General features: G+C 33.9%; 1 protein-coding gene across 4 annotated transcripts in view; it reads left to right on the forward strand.

Annotated features, from left to right (window-relative positions):
• Positions 1-26,051, forward strand: part of LOC125067624 (furin-like protease 2) — a 260,136-nt gene that overhangs the window by 45,118 nt on the left and 188,967 nt on the right. The window contains exon 1 of one of the 4 annotated variants that reach the window (XM_047676313.1): positions 4,018-4,039. The exons of the other annotated variants lie outside the window; for them this stretch is intronic. The gene's annotated coding sequence lies outside the window, so the exon portion shown is untranslated. Of the gene's footprint in view, positions 1-4,017; positions 4,040-26,051 lie in introns of those variants that run through there. 4 annotated transcript variants of the gene reach the window in all.

A 26,051-nucleotide genomic window follows, 5' to 3' on the forward strand; every position in this document is an offset into this window, starting at 1 on the left:
AGGAGATCATATAATAAACTGTTTACGGCTAAGGGGGATACGAATGTTAGCCGATAAAGTAGTAAATAACTGAAAAGTAAAATACCCTTTTTTATAAACAAGCGTTTATACCTACAAAAAATTTTGTGACGAAAGAATTCCTCAACGTTGAACAACATGTTGATGTCTAGCCAATTCTGGGTGTAGTATCAGGACATATTGAACATCAAAGGTGTTCGAAAATGAACCAGCATGGTAAAACAGTGATCTGATCACCTGATTCTGATCAGTGTTATTAAGAAACACTTGCATATCCCTATTGCATAGTCCTTAAGAAATCAGCAAGCATTGCATGTTTATTAGAAGTTTTTAAAAATGCCATTATAAATAATTGCATTTTTAGTTATATACAATACATGAAACAAAAATATAATAAGCAGATTTGGAAGGTGACTCGCATATCTTCTGTTTTTATGAACGATTTTTCGGAAATATTGGAATATGTAAGTAATTAGTTATTGTTTGCGGCTTCGCTCGCGTTTTAGCGGTTGGTGGTCAGGCGTTACGCATCAAAGTGGTCTGTATCATTTCTTGTAGTCCAGGTTTTATAGCATTGATTAAGTTTGGCTGTAAAAGCGCAACAAACAGTCATAGTTATTTAGTTTTAAGAAAACTACTATAAAATTTCTACCGAAAATGATTATTTTGCTCAAAAGCTAATATTACATTTTATGACATTTGTCACGCTTTGAAATCTGGTTTTAATATAACGAGATGTTCCCACGAGATATTTCAGTGAATATGAATATGGAGAAATCGAACGGCGGAGAAAAGACGCCGCAGAGGCAGCCTGCATTCGACGCGATCATCTGTACTGGCTTTTTTTTGTTACGTTTTCTAGAAATAATATTAATTTATTAATATTTAACAATATTATTGTAGATTATATCTATATATTTAGTTTTATCCTAGTACAATTTTATGAACACTGATCTTTGTATAAATCTATTATCTGATATATTTTTTATGTTATTGCCCATAATGGGCAAATGAAGCAACCGACGGTAAGTGGCTACAACTGCCTGTAGACGTAAAAAAATTAAGCATTCCTTACATCGGCAATGCGCCATTGATCTTGGGAAATAAGACGTTATGTCCCTTGTGCCTGTACTTATTATCGGGGGGCCTCTTGTCGATGCAGGGCTACTATTTGCTTACTCTGTTTAATAGATAATTCAGCCCTGAGTGTAAGTACATATACGTATGTGTGTAGAAATATAGCATTCCATAACTCTTATAATCCGATATGCCATAGTGTTCTACTTTTCAAACACGGCTTTTCACGACCGTCTGCTACGGAGAGTTTTTTTGACACAATAATTCTTTCTACACATAAAAATATTTTTATTTCGATGCCTTTGGTCGAAGATTTGATCCCGCACCTGTGTAAGCCAGCAACTAAACTAACGAGTCACTCGGATCATTTATAACGAACATTTGACCACTATTAGCGGGGATTGGTCGAGTTGTTGTGATTAATATAACATGTCATAAAACCAGTTTGCAACAAATCAGCACTTCCGTCTTCGTGCAGAAACTCGTTAAGAGTCAGCATTGTGAGTTTACGTGTTCTTTATAACAAATAGACAAAAATACTTACATTTATTTGCGTTCGAATTTCAAAAGGTGTATTATTTAATTTGTTTTTATATTTGACATGTATGAATTTAAGTCAGTGTGTTTGTTCATACGGATTGTAAATAAGTAGATTTTATTGACATTTTTACTATTATACGATTTTGATGGAAATATTTGTCAGAATTTGTGTATATATTTGTGTTGTATAAAAGTGACTTTGAACCGCTTATGATGATTGTACGTATTTGCTAATAGCACTAAAATCAAGTCTGCCTAGCCGGTTTTTTTATAAGAAACGACGCTATATATACGTCTATAGAAAATCGACAAAAATCTTTTGTACTGAGCTGATACTATTTTTAGCTAGTAAAATATATTATGTAATTATTATGTATATAAAATTATATTATATATTCTTTAATATCCATTTTATGCTAATCTGAATATAATATATTTTGTATAAAATTATATGCCTTATTTAACTCGTTACATATAAATGAGTTATTTTAATATGTAGGAAGTTATTTTTCAACCGTTTCTAATTATTGTATTAAATTTAATGTAAAAATTATATATAAATAACATAAGGAAAGTTGGTACTACCATCTCGATAGAGCCCTGTGATGTCCCAGAACTAACCAAGTACCACTCGAGTTTGGTCGTGAAACTTAAATTAATAAAAATTATAATTTTTTAGAACTTCAGCACGAATATTGTATCATTTTAAAAATATATTGAAATAGATGGTTATAGTGTATAACGAAATTGATTGACTTTTCGTACTAAAATTAAAAAAAATGGTTTTTAAAAAACATCCTGAAAATGTCTTTTCATTTAAATTGAAAATGTCGATAAAACATTGACATCTTCAAACACAATTGAGAGCGATCAAACTTAGCTTGTTCTATTTATAATTGTGTGTATTTTTTTTAGATTTCTGTTTACATATTTGTTGATTACCAAAAGTTGGTCGGTTAAAGTCGAATCGCGTTAAAACGCTATTTGTCGAATCGCGTTAAACCGCTAATGTTTTTAAATGTAAATGACTGAGCGAAGATCTTTCGCAGAATGTGGAACGTTCCCACTTTTAATTAGATCTTGCCTTTGCAAATGTACTCTTAACATTGGAATAGAATCTTCCGAGAATCTTTTCAATTTCGCTCTAAATTAATTATCTTTCGTAATCTTTATTAATTTGTGATATAAACTGAATATTAACAGGAAATTTTAAATTACTTAATAAAAGTTTCAGGATTTGCATGAGTGGGGAAAATAAAAACAATTTATTTTAATAATTAACGAATAAACGAGGAGAAGTAATAGAATTAAATGAGTAACTAAGTAGTAGCTTAAACTCAAAGATATAACAGATGATGCAGAGTGTTTTGCTGAAGGGTTCACGTATAATATTATTGCATAAGTATCCTCGCTTCGCCGTTTCACTCGTTTTGAATTTAGACTTCTGACGTGACGAGCATTTCACATTCCTATCATGGATAAAACTATTGGAAGTCTACACTCAAAGTTTGCTAAAATGCTAACTATGGGCATTAGACCTTCGATAAATTAACTTGTCAGTAAGTGCTCTTATCTCATTCATCACTTACGCTTCAAACCTGAACACATAAAACTTTAATTATATGAAGTGATAAGTTAAGTACCTTCCGGATTTGCAATGGGTCTTATCATCAAAAGTTGACCACCACGCTTAGATACCTATGTGTAAAATCAAGAAGGAATTCTTGGAACTGAAAACCGTTGTTCCATCGCCTGAACTTCTCTTTCCGTTCGAGTCGAGGCATAGCATAGGTTTCTCATAGTGAAAGAATAGGGAGAGTGAGTTACGCACACACTTGTAGTCTTGTTTGTCACGCCTGTTAACTAGTCACGATAGAGAAAGGTCGCCGCGGTCCAAATCAGTCAGATGAACATCCAGCAATGTTAACCTATACTAATATTATAAATGCCGAATTAACTCTGACTATCTGTCTGTTGCTCTTCCACGATCAAACCAATAAACCGATTTCATGGAATTCGATATGAAGTATCTACGTTGGCTATTTTTTTAGGACGCGAGCAAAGTCGCGGGAAAAAAGGTAACGATTAATATTTAGATAGGTATTTATGTAATAATTCTTAAATGATCAATTAGTATGTAAAGGTCACGGTTTGGTTTCGCAACCTCGGAGTCAGCGTGTTGGTTGCAAAGTATTGTAATTTAGTTGAAAGTGAATGTGAACCGCACGTGACGTCGCCTTAAAGTGTTTTAAACTGATCTCAAGTTATTCAAAGGACGGACGTTTGGACTGGCGGAGATATATATATATTTTGAGTTGTGTGGTGTTGTGTTGTGTTACGATGAGTGTTATTTGTGAAAGTTGAGTTATTATACGTTTTTGAAGAGAATAAACAATACTTTAAGGTAATTTTTCAATAACGATTGTATGTTTAATGTATGTGAATATTATAGTTGGTTTTTACGTTGTTGGACGTTATGACGTTCGTTTCTTTTTTTTTAATTTAATAAATTACGAGCAAAGGTAAAAAATACGATTGAGCTTTTTACTCATTAAATTGTTATTCTGTATGCGCGCTAAATCCTGTTTAAACTTTTTAACTCGAGTGAAAGTATAAGAAGGGCCGACAGACTGACGTTAAATTTTAATTTAAGCGTTTTTACATTTTATACTGAAACGAAGATTTAATTTCTTATTGATCATCTATACATTGAATGAAATTTTTGAGTTACAATTTTTGTCTGTCTGTTTGTTCCGGCTAATCTCTAGAACGACTGGAGCGATTTTCACGGGACTTTCACTGGCAGATAGCTGATGTAATAAGGAGTAACTAAGGTTACGACAAAAAATTGTTAAATTCATTCGCGTACGAATTCGCGGGTACAGCTAGTTACAATATATATGTATCTGTATATATATATATATATATAAATTCGTATGACTTTATGAAGGAGGTAAGTCGAATATTTATTATCACTCCGCTCTCGCTCCTCAACCTTCAAACCGGAAACTGTTGGTGGTACAATATATTATACACAGAGCCCTGTCCTACGAAAAAATATTCTAAGTATATTTAATCCAAATAATATTATCTTAATATGCTCAGTGTATTAATTAATTTTAATTGATTGTATTAAACAGTGTCTAAGTCAAAGTCAAAAGTCAAAGTCAAAAATCTTTATTCAATATAGAAGTGTTTGCACTTGCTTATTGATTGTCAAAAATCTACCACCGGTTCGGAATTTAGCACCTCGGACCTGAGAAGAACCGGCGAAAGAAACTCAGCGGGATATATTTTTTTTCAGAGTCTTGACAGAGAACGTGATGCTCCAAAACTGAGGCTTTATAAAAACTCCGTCGTTTAAATCAGCAAGATATTCGTGTACTTTTGAATATTAAATTATAATAAAACATACAGTAATCAAAATAGCAACCATATTTTAACGTTGTGTTCGTAAACTATTCATCCGATTCCGTTTTAAATGTGGCGAGGTGTTCTGCGTACACTAACGAGGGTCCCGGCCCGAAAAAGGAAATTCCCTTTAAATGTTTGTCCTTCAATACAAGCGTTGCCTGTAGACCCTTATAATACCCGTGCGAACCCCGGACTGGTAGCTAGTTATTTAATTCCACAACCTACAGTACTCGCAATTTACATCTTAGTCACTGATGGTAGCAACAAATCGCCCACTAAGCTAGCGTTTACTGGGCAACGGGTGAGCTGTAATAAACCGATTATAATTGTTTTTATAAATCATCTTATGCGATTAAGGAAAACACTAAGTCTCGGGTGGAATTTCACCAACTCGCTATTTAGAGATCTAAGCCCAGCAGCGAGACATATATATTTAATTTCCTTCTTTTTGTAACAAATATTACAAAAATGATATATAGATTTTTTTTATATATAATAAAATTTATTATTTATTTATTTAATATTAATGATACATTACAATGTTTAGTTTTGTACGCTGAGTAGGCGATGAACTAATATGTTTCGGTGATACGTTTTAGCGTCAGTCTGTTCATTTAGACCCGTAGACTTAAATTTTACCGTAATATGACTTACGACGAACAAGAACATACGGAACGCCTAGGATACAATATTCGGGCTGGAGTCCAAACTATCGTGCCAATTCTAGAACATGCCCCTTGAAATCCCATTAATAAATAGCTTCTACGGTCAGCTTTTGAAACAAGATTTACCTCTATTTCTCTACCAGAACCTTGTTGGAAATGCGGAAGTGTGCGTGTTCTTATGTGTAAAAATAAAAGTACTTGACGAATGGTACGTGAGTGTGTGTGAGTCAATAAATCTACTCGTTTTATAATGTAGGTCGCAAACATAATAAAAAAGTAAAGCTTCAATGCATGATTAAATTAAAACATGCTTGAAATAAAGCTACTTTAAATTGATCGATGACATAGTTTGTCATTTTTAAAAAAACATAAAATAATCTACAATATTTTTCATTAACCTAGAAGCACATCGTGGACATTACATCATGTATAGTCGTTTGTTAGCTTGAGGTTAAACAAGTAATTTAGTAAAATGTACAGCGTTGTATCAGCACGCGATCGCGACTTTAAGCAAATGTTATAAAAGATTATGAATGAGTTTTCCGCTGCCCGACGAATTACCAATTCAATAAAGTCAACACACGCACGTAAACGTGCACTGTTGGGAATAGGGGTTTATAGAAATCATGTAAAGTGGCACCCTTTATTTAACAATTATTTTGCAATTATCGTTTAGATAAATAGCTCTAATAATTACTAGATCTATAACAGATGGTCTGTATCGTCGCTTTTATGTCACTGCACTTTCATTTGTTAATTTTTTGAGTTGAATATTTTATGAGGTTTACGGCAGTGGCGCTGTGTACACGTCGCCTAATGCGTATGTAGAGCAACTTGCTCTGATCTGAGATTAGTTTAATGCCATTCTGGTATTGAAAGGGTGTCACCGCATAGGCGATCGATGTTTTTTTTATATCATAGGTGGCAAACGATTAGGAGGCTCATCTGATGGAAAGTGACTACCACCGCCCGTGGACATCTGCAACACCGGGGGGCTTGCAGATGCGTTGCCAGCCTTTGAGTTCTTACGAGTTTTACCTCGATAAACTTTTCATAAATCATAAAAAAAGGTTTTATATATCGATATACATGTCTGACAATATAAATTTGACATTAAAAAATATTTACAGATAAAAAATAGCACTGCTATAAAATATGTATAAACTCTATTACAAACATTAAGTATCTAATTGTAACTAAAACACAATGACTCGGATAATTTATTCGCTAATAATAAAATGTCGTTCGTTAAACTCTAGTCTAGGTTATTACCTATTACGGGATATAAAACTTAACTGCTCATAAATAAATGAATTTGAATAGGTTTTTCAATCGACAATATTGATTACGCAAATAATCGATTGTACGTATGATCTAATATATTCGTTATTTTTTTTTTTTTTTTCAAAAATGTAATCGATATAAAACAAATCTTTGACTGCTTAAAATTCACAAACATTAAAATATATATGGACCAATTGAGAAACTTTTCCTTATTTAGCTTTGTCAAAAAAACATAACTGTTCAGTGTTAATCTCTACATTGTATAAACGAAAGTCGCTTTCCGCTGTCTGTACGCTTCGGTCTTATAAACTAAGCAATTGCTTTTTTTTCATCAATAAAATGTGATATTACAGTAAAAAACCGAGAATTTAACTTTTGTATTAAAAAAAAAAAAACAAGAATTTCTCTTTTTTTTATTTGTTTTTCAATCTAAAAGTTGTATACCCTTATTGTTCTTTAATCTTTCACGGCTTTAGCTATAAATAAAGTTTACGTGGTGGTTGAACGATGCTCTCTTTTTCTTTCGAATGACAAATTAATTATGATAAAAAGAGAAGAATAATTGTTTAAAAACTGACTAAATATATATACTATAATAAGCGAGACCGTAAATGTTTATAAAAAAATGAAAGTTAATATATTTGTTGTAAGCGAAATATATTTTGTCAATAAAACTGTATGTAAAGTATGTACTGAATGTAAATTGTCTTATTCGAGGATATTGTTAAAAGTTTTAACGAAATAAAAAAATGCGAGAAGGAATGTCGTATTGTCGTTTCGCAAAATATATTCAAAGTTTGTCTTGGAGGTAGCATTCCGAACTATGCGGGTCACTGAGGGATCCTCGAATAATGTTTTCGAAAAGATCACATCTGATGGTCTCCTAAAATAGCTTCGACCCTAAACTTAAAAGAATGTCTCATTAAATGTCAAATCGGGAGTTTGGTCCCTTTCGTAACAACCCTTAACGTATCTGATCACACAAAGTGATTTTCTCATAAATTGAACGGTGCTCTTCATAAATATCGGAAATGTTTGAGTTAGGTTATCCGAACACTTTCCCTCCGCTCGTTTGATATTGGGAGTCTGAACCATTCTATGGCCATTAATTTGCAACAGCTTAACTTTATTGATTTGAAGATGCTTGATTATACATCAGACATGCTTTCGTTTTCAATTATCATAACAGAAAGGTTGCCTGGAGGAAGTCGTAAGCGATATAGAAACGGAGTTTACATTCGTATATTCATACACTTCATTATTTTAGCAGTATATTAAAAAACTTATGCATATAATGAAGTCTCGGGTGGTGTACAGGGGGCCTTATTATTTAGTTAAGGCTGAGAAAAAAGTAGTGTGCTCTTCGTAAAAGTTCAAGAAGTAAAGAGACCAACAGACCGATTTCGATCACGGCGCGGGACTTGTCAAGGTGCCCAAGTATGTGCGGATATAAAAATGTACTCTCGTTTATCCTACTCTTATTATCCAATGGGATATGAAATAAGACACGATCGGAAAGAGATGACCTTATGACCAGGCACGGGAGTTTAAACACAGACAACATCTTTGCTCCTTCAAGCGCAACTAATTAAGAATTCTGGTCAGAAAAACGAAATTACTTTTTGGTCAAAACGGGGTTTGAACCTCTGGATCTGTAGTCTTACAAGCTAGTTACGAGCGTCTAGTAGATAGCAATTACGATAACTAAAGTCATATGCAGGTAATTAAATTGTCTAAAGTAATTTTTTTTTTTTTTATCTATAACTTTTGTGGGGAATTTACATTTTTATGACTGTTTTAGAGGATCTCATCGGATTAAGTTTGAATTTCGAACGAGGTCACCGCGTTATTGGTATCGTGTTCACATGCAATCGGCCGGCACTGATTTGAATGTGAAACTAAAGTTAGCAATCGAATTATTTCAATCCTCTGAACGATAATACTAGTTATTGCATTAATATGTCTACGAATTCTCAAATGACGCATGTTCGATTTTTTATTTTTATTTTATCGATTTTATGAATGCTTGGTTATTCTACCACATTTATTGTTTATCGGCTCATTTCCACAGTAGTGTGGTTAAGGGAGAACGATAATGAGAAGTGCAAGCATGCACTAATTGTCTTGCTATCGATACTACAACAGGCTGTATTACTACAAAAAAGTGGAAAAGTAAGTCACTGTTATAGAATAGGATTTCAAAATTCAATTAACTCATATATAGGTTTTTCTTTCCACTTACCAATGTTAAGCTTAGTACGTGAATTTTCTTTTGCTAAGTGAATATCTCTTGTCTTGGTAGGATATATAAAAACTATACGATTATTGGTGCCGATAAGAGCCGAGATGGCCCAGTGGTTAGAACGCGTACATCTTAACCGATGATTGCGTATTCATTTCGTGCTCGGCAGTGAATGAAAACCTCGTGAGGAAACTTGCATGTGTCTAATTTCAACGAATTCTGTCACTTGTGACTCCACCGACTTGCATTGAAGCAGCGTTGTGGAATGTGCTCCTAACCTTCTCCTCAAAGGGAGAGCTGATCCCAGCAGTGGCAATTTACATTCTGTACATTTTGTGATTCGAGGTAGGACTATGTGCACAATCATTATATTATTACTGCCTATTAGCAATATTTATAAATAATAAATAATAATAAATATTGGACAATATCACCCACCATAGCGGTGATTAGCTGATGAATATCGCTTTGCATATCAGCTCGCCAATCTATGACATAAATAAAACATTATATGTGTATAGTAAAACCTTTACACATATAATGTTTTAAAATAGTACCTACTATTCAGATACTAGCCATTTATTCTCGTGGTTACTTTACATTGAATTCTCCGTAAAAGTATATTTTGAAATAATTCATTAGTTCGTATATAAAATCTATTTCGATTATTTTATTTCATCTTAAAAATAAAAGTCACGACTATAATTTGATCTTTATCGTACATAAACTATAAATCAGGATAGACTTGAGTTTCTTTCTAGAAATTCCTTTATTCAATTATAAGAGTAAATTCTCTCAACTGATTGTACCTTAAGGATGCTGCCAAGACCTACATCGCTCCCAACCTGGCACGTAGTATCTACGTTTCCAAGTAGAAACTTCAGCATTTGACCACGAGATCGCACGTCCCAGCGCTTAAGCATTTAAGAGCTCTCGTTACAGGCTTCGCTATTATTAACCTTTGTACGTCGGGCGTTGTGCCATAAGTCAACTGGAATTGATCGTTTAATCGTCTTATATATGTTTGCTACAGCACATTACTACCCCCCCCTCCCCTCCACCATAGTTAATATATTGGCGTTCAACGAATTTCGCATTGTTGTGACCGTTAAGATCTAAGTTATAATGAATAAATCTCATTGATTCTGCGTCGGACTAGAAGGATTCTGGGGTGGGTCTGTTTCATCGTCGCGCTTAGATATGATTTTGGTAATAATTCTAGTTATTCTCATGAAGTGAGAATTTCAGATTTGTATTCTTCGAATTATTTGTATGTTTATTAATATTAAATTTCGAAGTATATATTTGTTTTAATAACTACGAGATATTCGTTCCGAGTTAGCGCAGGCTATAAACAAACTATATGGCTTATTTTACCGATTTAGAGTATATCAAACTAAAAATGATAAAGCTAGTTTTGAAAACAGATCTTGACTTTGACTGGACTATCAAACAAATTAACTTGTATGTTATGTAATAAACTTTCCGTAATTCTATAGAATGCGTTAAGATCAGAGCTACTTGATGGGAATATTTACTTTATATTGTAGCTGTATATACTCTATAAACAATGAATTTACGTTAAACCACACGTGGTATTTAATGTTCTGATGAAGAATTTGTTGTTTATATTCGTGGAAGTAATCATTAGTTTTGTATATACAAAGTAGAACTATTTTATAAATTGAATAACAAGCGATTTAATATTTGTTAATAAAACTAAATATCCAAAGCGTTTGTAGGAAATGTGATTCTATTTTTGAAGTTTAAAAATGGTGGTGCGCTTGACAAGCGGACAATGGGCGTCTTACGAGCGTACTCGGGGAGGGCGAGACGTTGACTAATGATAGCCAAGGACAGGTGATCCGGAGAACGACTGCCCATTCATTGTGTATCAGCACATTACTTCGTATTTTTGAAAATATTCGACGTTCGTGTATTTGTCATTCGCAACAATAAAAACAACGTAGAATTTTGTCTATATAGATTCGAGATGATTGGATTCTTAATGGACGATTGGTGAACCAAAATAGGTAAGCCAGCAATGCGATCTAGTGTTTAATTATTGCTTATAATTTATCTCGTGTCCGCTGGTGATGGAGAACATCGTCTGCATGACTCAGATGGAATTCTGCTACAGCTGTATCCACTAAGCCCAATTTAAGCTGCGTGGTGGATTAAGTTAGTTCTAGACCTCCTTCTCAAGATAATTCGTGAACTTACGTGGCCCAACAATAGAACATTTACATGTAGATAATGTAAGCTTAACTTAATGTTGTAAATATTATACTAAAATGTTATGTTATAAATTATTATCATTTGAGTACAGAATTTAATTACGATGAACTTAACACTGGTTTTTCCGTTGTTGATGTTGGTCATATATATATTTTTATATGTTATCAGTTATGTTATTATATGCGTGAAGTTATTTGATAACTTAATTTTAAATAGCATTTTAATAGTTGAAAAATCAAGACAGTCAGAACTCGACAGTTGGTTTATGTGACACGTTTTCAAATATATTCACGGATACCTTGAACTATATAGATGATAAAAGAAAGAATTAATCTGTTTATTATTTAATGCTTGGAAAAGTGAGTTTTTAGCTGATTTATCTTTTTTAAATATTCCTTCGTCAATGCTGTTAAAGTTTATACTCATTATGTTTCTGTGTATTATTTTATTATGTTATTGTATATTATTTCAGTCGCATTAGAAGTGAACTATCGCGTCTGAATTCCAAATTTCTCCATGACAGGAAATCCGCACAGCAGGGTGATTTTTAAGGATTTTCCTGTTTCGCTACACTGTGGAATCGACTTTCGTCGCCGGTTTTTCCGAACCGACATTTGAGACTTGACGACTTGAGAGAAGAGATTACTCATTACCGCAAGCTCCTCGGTGTTTCAGATGTCAATGGGCGTTGGTATTCACTTTCCATCAAGTGAGCCTTCTGCTCGTTTGCCACGAAAAAGAGCAAGAATGTTCTTTATTGAGTACATAAATTATATTTAACCTTAACATTTAATGTTAAATAAAAAAAACGTGATTAACTTTCAAGTTGGATTAGCTTTCATTTGCAGAGCTAATACTATATATAATATATGTTATTATAGCCAACGGATTGCGATTATATTTTCGACACAATGATCGCGAAAACGATTCACGGACGCTTGTGACGCAACCGGTGAAAGTGAATTCAGTGTATCCGTTACGAGTCACTCTTGACTTTCAATTGAGGATGGGGATACCGCCATTTTTATAGTATTTACGTATAAGCAGTTATTTGTCCTAACTAATGTATAATTGCGAGAGTGATCTTGTTTATGTGTGTTTGTTTGTTATGCTTTCACATTTAACCTACTCAAATAACCATCATGAAATTTTGCAAAATGCCATGGGACAGACACGCTCCCTCCTCAGACGCAGTTTTGAAAACACACTGGTCTCAACAAGGGTAACATGCGAACACATAAAATTCCGTATTCACTGATAAACCAGCGGATAGAGAACATTGAACTTGATAGATAATTGGGAACTAAAACCTAATGAGGACTACTGTCTGTTCACGTATTTAATTCGGGTTTAAATTAAATTTGTACTTAGATTTTCCATAACATGGCAGGCTTTTGTGTAAGCACATCTAATTAGGTACCACACACCAAACAGATTTTTCATGGGTTTCATACAGTTCGAATTGTTAGTGAGTTTTAATTACAAGCAAAAGGGATATATTATTCGCTATGGTTGGTGGCGCATTGATGAAAGAGACTGTTTACCATCAAGGGGCACATTTGTTTTCTTAAATCAAATAAAAATGTATACATAAAACTTCTAAAAACATCGTTCAAGATTTCTTAATAAAGAATTTATAAAATGAAAATACACAACAAAATACCGCTTACATTTTTTTCAGCTTAGATGTAAGTGAAAAGTTACTCGCCACAAAGTAACTTTAACTTATAACGCCTTCCACTTTTACTTAACGGACTAGCCGAGATTTTCTTTCTCGAGTTAATAAGTAGTCTTATAATATAAGCGTTGGTATTCCTTATCGCATAAGATTCCCGAAACTACATATAGTACAGCGTGAGTGAGGTACTCGGAACGGAAACTTCGGAACGTAACACTCCGATATAATTGATAAAGTTTAACAATTAATATGCGGGCTGCAGACAGTGAGGGAAATATCGGTAAAAGTGCTCAGTGACGCGTATGGTGTTATAACAACTTAATTGTATTAATTTGCTGATAACTACTTGGTGGTAGGGCTTTGCGCAAGCTCCGTCTGAGTACGTACCACCCACTGATCAGATATTCTACCGTCAGACAGCGATACTAAGTGTGTTTGTGTATCGGTTTGAAGATTGAGTCACGTCAAAAATGATTGTAGAGTTTGTTTGAATATAATATATTGGAATTTGGATATTAGTTCCAAAGGTTGGTGGCGCATTGAAGATGTTATTTTTTTTTTTTATTGGACAACATCACATACATTACTCTGATCCCAATGTAAGTAGCTAAAGCACTTGTGTTATGGAAATCAGACGACGGTACCACAAACACCCAGACCCAAGACAACATAGAAAACTAATTAACTTTTTCTACATCGAATTTTAAAAACAAAATTAGTGATTGTTAATTTCTTCAATTTCCAATGTGGTGACCATTTTCCATCAAGTGACAAATTTACAAGGCTACGTATCTACTATAAGTAATAAAAAACACACACACGAATATAAATTGCATCGATCGTTGTACAGAATTTCGTATTGGGTGCGTGGAATAGAATTGAGACAAGCGATTGAATTGGACCAGTCAATACGCTACTCGGCGTTATCAAGGCGAGGCTGGACAGTGGTTTGTGAATTGTGATGTTGAGTATAAATGTATTCTAACAGTTTGCTATATTCAGACCTTTGAAAATTGATTATAATACGAGTATCGGTTAGTGAGGTGGTTCTTTGTTCTGAACGTAACGTGAAAGTAACAGTCTGGTTTGAAGCATGACGCTGTTCTCGTGGTGGTCTCTTGATTAGGGACCTATATCTCGGGCCTCGAGGTTGGAAGTTTTATAGGATGTGTTCACGTGTCGATTGATATTCCGATTTGTTTCACATGTCCAAGCATTCACGTGTTTATTTATATTCTGATTTTTTTCGCACGTTGAAGCATTCACGTGTCAACTGATATTCTTGTGATTCCTTGATTGTCTTCACCGCCGAGCATGAGATAAATAATTAAGGCAAAGTGAGAACACGAAAACTGACATTCATCGATATCATCGTCGATTAAGCGTATTTTCAATTTCACATTCATTTATTCAGCTTTTTTTTTGACATTTAAAACCTAATGAATTCTCAATATGAATAAATTACACAAAAAACAAGTTTTCGTTTATAAGATGTTTAAAATCGAATCGAACGAATGACAGTTGAAATCGAAGAATCGAATATTATTCGTAATAGATGCGACTAGTCGACCTTGAATCAGCTGTTCACGCCCTAGTTACCGCGCACGCAAGCACTCACGTGGTGGACAGTTGCATGCAGTTGAATCTGGGATTATTGTGAATTGCATCAAACATTGCTATCTATTCGAATAGCCGATCTGACTCAGTGGATTAAACGTGTGAATCATATTCGATGGTTAGGGTTCAAAACCCTACAAGAACTAGACAACTGCTGATCTCACACGTGTTTATAATTCGTCTCCATCCTCATTGTTATTTTCTCTGTTAGTTGATTTACGTGTTTACAAATTAGGTTATTATGATTTAAGAACATTGCGTATTTAGTTCATACTATGATTGATTTGATTGCAGTTCCAATAACATATTTGTACTCAATTCAAAGTTAATTGGATAACGCATTATTATAATTTGTCGTTTATAATATGATATAGATATAATAGTAACAGTCTGTAAATTTCCCACTGCTGGGCTAAGGCCTCCTCTCCCTTTTTGAGGAGAAGGTTAGGAGCATATTCCACTACGCTTCTGTAAAGTTGGTGGATTCACATGTGGCAGAATTTCGATACCTACAGGTTTCTTCATGATGTTTTCCTTCACTACCGAGTAAGACATCAATTATAAACACAAATTAAGCATATGAAAATTCAGTGGTGAATGCCTGGGTTGAACCGGCAATCGTCGGTTAAGATGTACGCATTCTAACCACTGGGCCATCTCGGCTCATAGAGATGATTGTTTAGATATGTTTTATTGTTGTCATCTCTACATATTATAAAATAGTCGCTTCTCGCCGTCTGTACGATTAGATCTTTAAACCACGCAACGGATTTTAATGTGTTTTCATTAATAAAAAGAGTGGTTCAAAAGGAAGGTTTTTACGTATAATAAATGCATATTATAGTAGAGAAAGGCCGAGTATTTCAATTTTCCCAAGAGTTTTTCTTGTTATGTTTGTTCTTTAATATCAAATTGTATATAGACTCTTATTTGACCCGCGTGAAGCCGGACGGATAGTTAGTTATATACCTATATATACACTGCTTAAAGAAACTATATATGTTTAAAGTTCAACAAAGATATAGTAATATAATCTGTTATTTATATGAATGAACTCTTCTCCGTATTTTGGCTGACAGTTCGAAAGACTGACCTACAGCGCAGGATAAAGTATAATGCACATTATACAAACACAGGTGAACTATCTATTTCCCTTGTTATCTTGATTTGTTTGGATAACTGAAGACAACAGTGTGACGACATTATTAAATCACTCGACTTTTCATTGACCCGACACGGCAATCGAATTACAAACCTCGATAAATACAGCCTTATAAGCTAGTCACTAGACCAACGGGTGTTTAACATTAATAAAGTCATTATATTTAAATCCGATATATACGTATAATAACAAAATATACAGTACATTAATTTTATTAACGTTGTAATCAAGTGCGGGCGATGTTAGCAATAATTTAAGACCTCTATTACGCAATACAAAACCGCGAACATAAATCATATGTTATTATCAGCGTTAACCAATGTATGTAGGTATAAATAGTTGTATGAAACATTTACGTATTAACATATTTAGTTTCAAATAAATAATAATGTTTTAGTTTACTGAATCATGATCGTCATTCGAAATATATAGACTCTATTTAATCATTATTTTTTAAAATATTTCTAACGAATTTATTAAAGGATGTTAAACAACGAAATTGATGGCGAATGAAAGGCAATGAATAAATATATGTAGAGGTAATTATTAATTAAAACCATAGAGTTTCGTTAATACAATAAATATATTTTTCTTTTTATTATTATAAGAAGTATATAATTATACGTAGCTTAGCTTCACTTAATATAGTTCTCTAAAATGTGATACAAAAGTGCTTGTCAAAGCCTACTCGAGTAAGTGATTTTTGGGTTGACGGTATAGGTAACTTCATGCCGTTTACCGTCACGGCACACGAGTCTGCCGTACCCTCAAAGCGCATCAGTCGATGTTTTATATCAAATGTATCTGCTGTACAGCGTTATGCAGCGCTGTTGGCAAATGTTTCGCGTCATTGTTAGACGACAATCATGGTATGTAATTATGCGTGTCAAGATCGCGCGAAAACCTTGAGATTTACTGTTTCATCACTTCATCGATTATGCAGTTTTAATTTGCGCACGATACACGGTTCTTAGTGACTTGATACTGTGAGCAGTTATGTTGTACATGATAAATTTTATTTACCGAGAGACTCAGTGCATACGCGATACCGAAGTGTGCGAATTCAAATACAATCAAGCACCGTTTAGTTTTCAAGATTTTAAATTGTTTCTATTACTAATCTCTTTTTCGGAAGTATGTGTTCCGTTCGGTTGTAGTTTGAGTAAGCTACTTCTCTTTTTATAAAGTAAGAGTTATTTTTCCACTTGTATTTAAACGGCCTGTTACATGACACGCAAGAATATATTTATTTATAATGATAAATGTAGACAGGGATTAACTTGGTACAATATTATGATGTAAAAAAAGTTTGAAAGTAATGATTTCGTAAGCGAAAATAATTAATTACGTTGAGCACTTAAATAATACGTACAGATTAAAATTAAAAATAGCTACAAATCGGGACCGCTTGGGGCGCTTGGAATTGTGGCGGGAATGCTGATATAATATTTATAAAACTAATTACATACAATGCTTTACGCTATTTATACTGTGATACCAGTATAGGTAGGAAGGTGTATAAAAATAATAAAAAAATACCAAGCACGTAAGATATAATATAAGCTGACTTCCTGGCGACCTTACAATTATTATAAAATTTATGAAGTTGCTAAAATATTTCGTTATTAATAAAAATAATAAATTAGTTTATCCTTGATAAATGTTGATTAAGAAATTTAACAGTAATGAAACAGCCAGTTAATGTCCAACTGTTGGTTCCAATCTTTTTGAGTAGAAGGTTTGGAGTTTACCAACGCCCGCTGTTCCGATGCGGGTTTGGATACACTTGTTATAGATTTTCATCTACACATACAGGCTTCCTCATGGCATGAATAAAATATGTTGGCAAAATTTTCAAACGATACGACAAATAGCAAAGCTCTTTATTTTCAAGCGCCCCGCCCCGTCTTCGCACTGCACCAGTGAAATTTATTAATATTTGTATAATTATCTTTAATTATAAATAAAAAAAATAATGAATACCCTATATAAGAATTATTCAAGAATAATGTTGCATACTTTCGGTGTATAAATATTTATAATTCGATCATTAGTTCCGGAGATTACCGCCTGCATACAAACAAACAAATTTTAGCTCTTTATAGTATTCGTATCGATTTGCATTAGCAGCCCGTAAATGTCCCACTGCTGGGATAAAGGCCTCCTCTCCCTTTGAGGAGAAGGTTTGGAGCATATTCCACCACGCTGCTCCAATGCGGGTTGGCGGAATACACATGTGGCAGAATTTCGTTGAAATTAGACACATGCAGGTTTCCTCACGATGTTTTCCTTCACCGCCGAGCACGAGATGAATTATAAACACAAATTAAGCACATGAAATTTCAGTGGTGCCTGCCTGGGTTTGAACCCGAAATCATCGGTTAAGATGCACGCGTTCTAGCCACTGGGCCATCTCGGCTCGATCTCTATCGATTTGACTCAAACGTAAATGAGTGAAACTAATATACAGCGTGTGTATAAACAGAAATTAAGCCATCGCTCGTAGCCATCATGTTCAGCTGTCACACAAAGTTTGGTTATAATTTCGCGACTTAACTAGATCTGCAGAGTTTATTAGGAATTAAACTGATTTACAATTTTATTGGATATATTAATTTGTTTTACGCAGTCTGAAATATAGTCGTCATCGTCATTCGCTTATAACTATTCCTTGCTTAGAGTGCCTCGTTGATCTCATGGCTAGTAGTTTGGCTATAGTACATATTTTATTGAGTTTGATAACATAACGGGTGGAATAATGATATACAAACAATTTAACCTTAAATTTACATGACATCAATGTTCAAGAACTAAATGGTATAAATAGATTTTTCGCGCGTCTGTATTAGTGAGAGCCGAGATGTTCTTACGATTATCTCAGCGATGGCTCATTGGAATGAGAAGATCTTAACCGATGATTGCGGGGCTATAAATGTATTTTAACTACGTAACGGTATAGTTGAAAAAGGTACTTAAGGTAAGGCTTTTTCTTCATACAAGACGAGGTATTTCCAACCCAATCAGGACAGGCAAATGAGCCACCAGATGGTAAGTGATTACCACCACAAATAGACATTGGCGCTGTAAGAAGTTTTTAATCATTCCTTACGTCGACAATACGCCGCTAACCTTGGAAACTATAATGTGCCTGTAGTAACACTGGCTCATTCACCCCAATAATAATAATTCTAAGTATATCTGTCTGGCGGTGGAATTTATGATGAGTGGGTGGTGCCTTGCACAAAGCCCTATCACTAAGTAATTATATTACTATGATGAAGTATTACTGTTCCGACATCTGTCTAAATTCAATATATTTGTGAGGTTACGACGAAGTATTAGATAACTCGCTCGCCCTTGTCTCATTTAATTGGGATCAGCTCTGTAAACTAGAAACTGTTCTCGAATAAAAATAGATTTAGTAAACTTTTAATACCGGTCGCTTGCTCGTCACATCACCCTGAGAATGCTTTGAAACAGCTACTGCTTAACAAAAATTCCCGTAATCGGCTTACAAACCCACGCAATAGATAAAGGGTCGTTATTCTACGTTCTCGAAACTATACGGCATATGCGAATGTATCATTTATACTAATATAAATGCGAAAGTAACTCTGTCTGTTGCACGCTTATACAGCTGAACTGATTTAGATGAAATTTGGTATCGAGATAGTTTAAGTCCCGGGGAAGGAGTGAGGCATTTTTTTAAAATTAATAATAGAATAGAGGGGGGGGGGGCATTGTGGGCAGTAAAGTGTTGTAAATTTCACAAGCCTTAGGTTCAGATAGTATTATGTAATCGCATAATTATTCCGTTTACTATAAATCGCAAGATAAATTAGGGTCAGCGCTTTCTGACACGAGTTTTCCCGAATTATTGATTCGTTGCGCTATCAAATTATTATAGTAGATAAATAAGAACTTTGTTAAAGGTCAATTACAATTAAGATTTGTTATATTAAATACATATATATCGTTGTGTACATATATTTATACCGTCGAGAAATTAAATACTGTTTACTGCGCCGACAGGAATCCCCCGTCACACTTACATACTTTTTCAATAACACTATGGTAATAGAATAGTCTCGAATAATTTATTAAGAATAAACGAAGTTGTGCCAAATGTGATGACGTTTCAACAGGATTTTTTTTTTAAATTTTAATGATACATAATTTGAAGATGAAATAAAGATACAATTCTGCAATAAAATTGGGAAATGATATGATCTTCCATTCGTTGCCTGTGTTCAACTGAGTCTACTTAAGTCAATTAAATGCTAAATCTAATTCAACCGTCTAATAGACTCTCTTTTAAATATAAGGCACAAAAATAAAAAACGATCGAATTAAAATATTTTACTTGAATTTTCAAGTTGGTTGCTTCAATTTGAATTTAATTTTTTAGTTTTTTTTTTGTTCAACGACCAATTAGTAAGTTTAAATCGAATCGTACTTACATACAACGCTATAAAATCGAACTTATATAAATGTTATTCTTCTTAACATACCAATCAATTTCGTACAGTTTTATGCTGAAAACACGCACATATATTTAAAGTATCATTTTTTAACTTTAATCGTTGAAAATAAAATGACACGGCATGTAGTCCTAGTTTACAAAAATGTGCTTAAATGTTGGTAAAGTAACTGTAATAGAGGTTCAATACAAATTGTTTCAAATGAATATGGAACGAGTAAATTCAAATGCGCGCGCATAAAATCCGCTTGTCGAACTAACGACATTATAAAAGTGACGATTTCAAATGAAAAACAAACGTAGCATAAATATCCTCATAACGAACGCTTGCAGGAAAATACGAGAGGTATTTTGTTACTAAAATGTCCCTACATCCAGTCACACGCCAGCCGTGATTGAAAAACAAAGCGATCAAATTCGTATTTAGTTTAGCTTTGTATTTATTTTGTTTGCGGTTTTTCGTTAACAATCGTTTTTTTTTTTTTTTTTATTTATACATAATAGTTTCTCTGAATTTGTATTTGATGATGGTGTGCACGTAGCACACATTAACATCTACGAGTTGTTTTATACTTCTGATCAATAGATGGCTCTATATCAAATCTTTAATATTTCTACATCGCGATGGCAAGATGCGCTATTTATTTAATATATTCCATTAAGAAGTAACTCAATAGTTTGTAATGAGTGGCGTCTAATTGGTTTCCGTCCTTAGAATCTAGTGAGCTTAGAATCTCGTTGTTGAGATGGCGTATATGATTTTGCTGTTAACTTTATTTTATAGTGTTTAGTATTTTTAAGTAATAAATTCTTTAGGCGGCTTAAACGATTTTTGGTAGCACAATCGCAAATCTTATTGGATCGGGTCACCAATGTTAAATGTATGTTTGTTGCTATTACTATGAGGTGTTTCTCTTGGACAGCACTAAAACTATAATAAATTTTTTGATACAATTACATTAAAAAATAAAGGCTTGTTTCATTTTTTTTTTCTCACGGCGGTTCCAATGATTTTTGATGTTTTATAATCAGTTCATGATCAGTGTATTCGAAACGTAAACATTTGTTCTTTTTTGTTTCAGGTACGTACGAGTTGAATAAGCGACGTTATCGCGCGAAGAAATCTTAAGAGATAAATCTCTAGTACTCGGCTCGTTCTAATCTCGTCTTCAACAATCCTATGATCCGAATGAAAAGTCGCTTCGTCCAATAAGTTCCGTCGTCAATGTGGCGTTATTGCCAACACAATACAATAAAAAGGAATCCTTTCTTACTTGAATCGTTTTTTAGAAGAAATCGACCTATTCTATTTCGGGTAACCGATGCGCACACCACGCTCGTCAAATGAGATATTGTTACCGGGTTTTTCGAGACTTATTCTCGGGACTAGGATAACATGTATTCATATAGGGTATCTAGGAAAGAATTATTCTAGTCATACAAGTATTTTTTATTAGTTATTCAAATTAATTAGGTGAGTTTTATTGAACTATTATCCTAGCCGCGATGCGAGCCGAGATGGCCTAGTGGTTAGAACGCGTGCATCTTATCCGATGATTTCGGGTGCAAACCCAGGCAGGCACCACTGAATTTTCATGTGCTTAATTTGTGTTTATAATTCATCTCGTGCTCGGCGGTGAAGGAAAACACCGTGATGAAACCGGCATGTGTTTAATTTCAACGAAATTCTGCCACATGTGTATTCTACCAATCCGCATTGGAGCTGTGTGGTGGAATACGCTCCAAACCTTCTCCTCAAAGGGAGAGGAGGCCTTAGCCCAGCAGTGGGAAATTTACAGGCTGCTAATATAATGTATGTATGTAATGTAAATTATCCCATAAAATGAGGTATATATATTTACTACGGGCCTTATTATACTTTAAATAGATGAAAAATATTTCAAAAATATCACAATGTCTAGACCATTTTGTTCAAGAGTTCAAATTGAGCTCCTCATCAGTTCCGCCAACAGATGATACACGTGAAGGTTCCCACGGGAGTCGATTCCATTTAACTAAAGCTGTTGGAGCTCCGGCTACTTGTTGAAACGTTTAATATAATAGCCGCCTTAACTTCTTGGGTGCCTGTAATAAGGAGTTATTATATAAATTAGTATCATTTTAACTATAAAACTCGGATACTTCATTTCATATATAAATTTACAAACTTTAAGGCGCTTAGAAATAAATTGAAATATGATGAGTTTTCAACCGGTTAATTTCGGTTTTACATATATAATTATTTATACGTAATTTGTTGTAATTGTTGCATTAAAGTTGTTGTTGTCAGGTGCAAAGCGTCGTAGGGCTTTGAGCGAGCTCGGCTAGTTGGGTACCACTCACTCATCATTATATTCTACTGCAATACAGTAATACTGAGTACCGTTGTGTTATGGATTTAAGGGCGAGCCAGTGTAACTACAATACAAATAAAGAAATATTGGACAACATCACATACATTACTCTGATCCCAATGTAAGTAGCTAAAGCATTTGTGTTATGGATATCAGAAGTAACGACGGTAGCACAAATATCCAGACCCAAGACAACATAGAAAACTAATGAAGTTTTTCTACATCGACTCGGCCGGGTAATCGAACCCGGGATCTCGGAGTGGCGTACACGTGAAAACCGGTGTACATATTACTCGACCACGGAGGTCGTCTAATACAAGAAACAATACATCTTAGTTTTGAAGGGTGGTGGTATGAGATGTGGTGAATATTTATTGCAATGCCAATATCTATAAATGGTGGGGACCATTAAATCATCAGATGGCAATATATATATATATATATATATAATTTTAATTATATAGCAATCGAATAAGTAGAACAAATTCCATTTAAGCGATGCCGCGGAAAAACTGATAAATGAATTAAAAACCGGTGCTCAGTGCTTGATGGACATAAGCGAAAGTGGATAGCCTGGATCGTGACGAGATTTTAAACTTTTTATCCGTCCTTTTATAGATTGTATTACGTGAGTAGAGAATGACGCGAATCACATTAAAAACGTCAAATATATATTTTTTTATCTTTAAATGATCACAATGTTTACAATCTTGTGCCAGAATATTTATCTAGTTACGTCATTTCGTTTCGTAGAATTATGTTGTGTTTAAATTTGGTTAGGAATAATGAGAAGGAGACCAGATTTCAGGTGAAGGTGATAAGGGATTATTAGCCGACAACATTTGACTTGACACTAATCCAATTAACGAATACGCATTAGAAACATATTTCCATATCTATATTTTTATTATAATTTACTGTAAAATAAAGTTGTAAGCAGATGGTCCAATCCTATGAGCTATGACCTAAGAGATTGGTTCACTTACTTTTTATAAGTTTCATTAGAGTTTATTTGTCATCTCTCGTTCGTGGAGTAAGAAAATATTAGCAAATTGGTTGAATGTAATTTTGTCAAAGCTTTTTACGTCATGACATTAATCCTCAGCGGAGTTGCCTGATGGAATCTTTCAATATTCTTGTAGAGTATAGAATTCCTTGGGCCAGCATCGAATACTTTAAATTTATCAACTTTTACTTGATTAATTGTGTAAATGTGAAAATTAATAACACGTGCATACTTGCCTTACAAAACTGTCTAAAAACTTTGTCTGTGCGAACTAGTATTGCTTGTCATGCCTACCTGCCTCCAGCAGACTATTAATTACATGGATTTAGCGTTTTATTCGATTCATTTCAATAACGATGGTTAGTAATTTATTAATAAGATGTGCTCGTCCACGCTCACTGTAGATACATATACATATGTACTAAAATATATACAATAATACGTAATTGAGTAGAGCTGTGGAAAAGATAGAAAATTTTATCGTCGACGAGAGGAGAGTCCTAGTAACGATACATTGTGTGATTACTAAATCTTCGTCGATGGTCCCAGAAGGAAGGGGTGCGAAAATACTCAAGATTTTTTTAATAAAAAGGACAACAAAACTTTTTTATATGATAAAAGTAAACGTTGAAATTATAAATCATAAACATATGCATGGTTTTTTTTTCTTAAATATTTTCCGCCCATCTTATTGCCTCCACTGGTGGCAGAAAGACTTGCTCATTTTTCGCCCAGAGAATCGGAATTCCGTTTCAACGGGCAAATGCTGTTGGCATTCTTGCCACCTTTCCCCGCGGTCATGATTTATGAAGTAGCAATATTTTTTTTTTTCTAAATAAATTAAACTAAGATCTCAATGTTAATAATATTTTTTATGGAAAAAGTTTGATATAAAAGCGTAGCTTGTTATAAGTCGAAATGCTTGAAGTTCATGTAAACTTCTCGAAGTAGTAACTTTGAATAGTCGTACAATTGTTTTTAGTGGTTTAATTAAATTATTAACGAGTTCTCCGAACTCTTATCATGACATAAAATGTTTTATCTATTTTAACTTGTGTATTTATTTTTATCTTATTTATCGTATTCACTTTAAACTTTTGCCATGTTAATAAGTTGTTTTGTATCTGGGTTTTATCCGCGATCATACTCTTTGTATATTTAATTCTCGTCTAGGTACTGTACCGCCGATTAGGTTAGTCATAGTTTTTATTCTATTCTATAAAGTAGTCCTACGAGAACTACATAGCCATCTTATTGATTGATAACTTTATATGAGAATTTAAAAAAAAATGGTTCTACCGGACCGTTCGTTCGTAAAAGAAATCACCCTGACTCGAGAAGCTTGGAACTGGAACTGGTAGTGAAGTAGTTGCCAAGGTGTTAGGTAGGTACTCTATGAGTATATCAGCAACTTTTTATATCCATATATATTTTTCTGTTTTCCGTTCTTATAACTACTAATTGGAATACATCATATAATATGTAACTCCCATATTAAAGTGTTCCAGGAAGGCCTCTGGGAAAGGCCTCTGGGAGGTCATTCCATATCCTAAAGGAACGCCACAGCGATTTTTATTATTTTTATATTTCAATTAATGGGCAAGTAATCTGCACTTTGGAGTAAAATTAATAAGTAACAGTTTAGTAAATATTAAATACCGTTTGTTGAGCCTTATTCGATTTCGTATCGGTAAATTGATTCAGTCGACGTTTTTTTGCTCTTATGTAATATAAGAAATGGTAATCGAACTCGTAACGCCAGTTACTTAAACTCGTTATTTTTACGTGAATCAACTTCCAATTAAGTGTCTCTGCGTAAAAAGTGTCAGCCCGAGAGAATTTCTCTGCAACACCTCAAACCTGTTTCTGGATACATATTAAGTTTACAGATGTTTGACAGAACGATAGCGACAACGATATACTTCACTTAACAAACATTTCAGGTAGTAGGGTTTTATGACTGAAAGATTCAATCACGTTTAGTAGAGAACACTTTAAGGCGGTCATCGTTATTTGGACTGGAATAGAGTTATGATTGTGACTCAAACATATTCTACAAAATTGAAACAATAATTTAATATATTTACTTCAATAGGACTGACGATGTTATCTGATTAATGTTAAAATATCCCCGAAATGATTCCCTCAGGTATATGTCCTTTGAACTAAGGTTATATATTCCGTTTATTGGGTCGTGAATATTCGCCCTTCAAACTAGGATGTCGTACAATAGCGTCAGGTAGCTGACACCTCGTTAGAGAGGTCGTCCTTTTGAA

Source organism: Vanessa atalanta, chromosome 12 (genome assembly GCF_905147765.1).
Source record: "Vanessa atalanta chromosome 12, ilVanAtal1.2, whole genome shotgun sequence".
Classification (NCBI taxonomy): Eukaryota; Metazoa; Arthropoda; class Insecta; order Lepidoptera; family Nymphalidae; genus Vanessa; species Vanessa atalanta.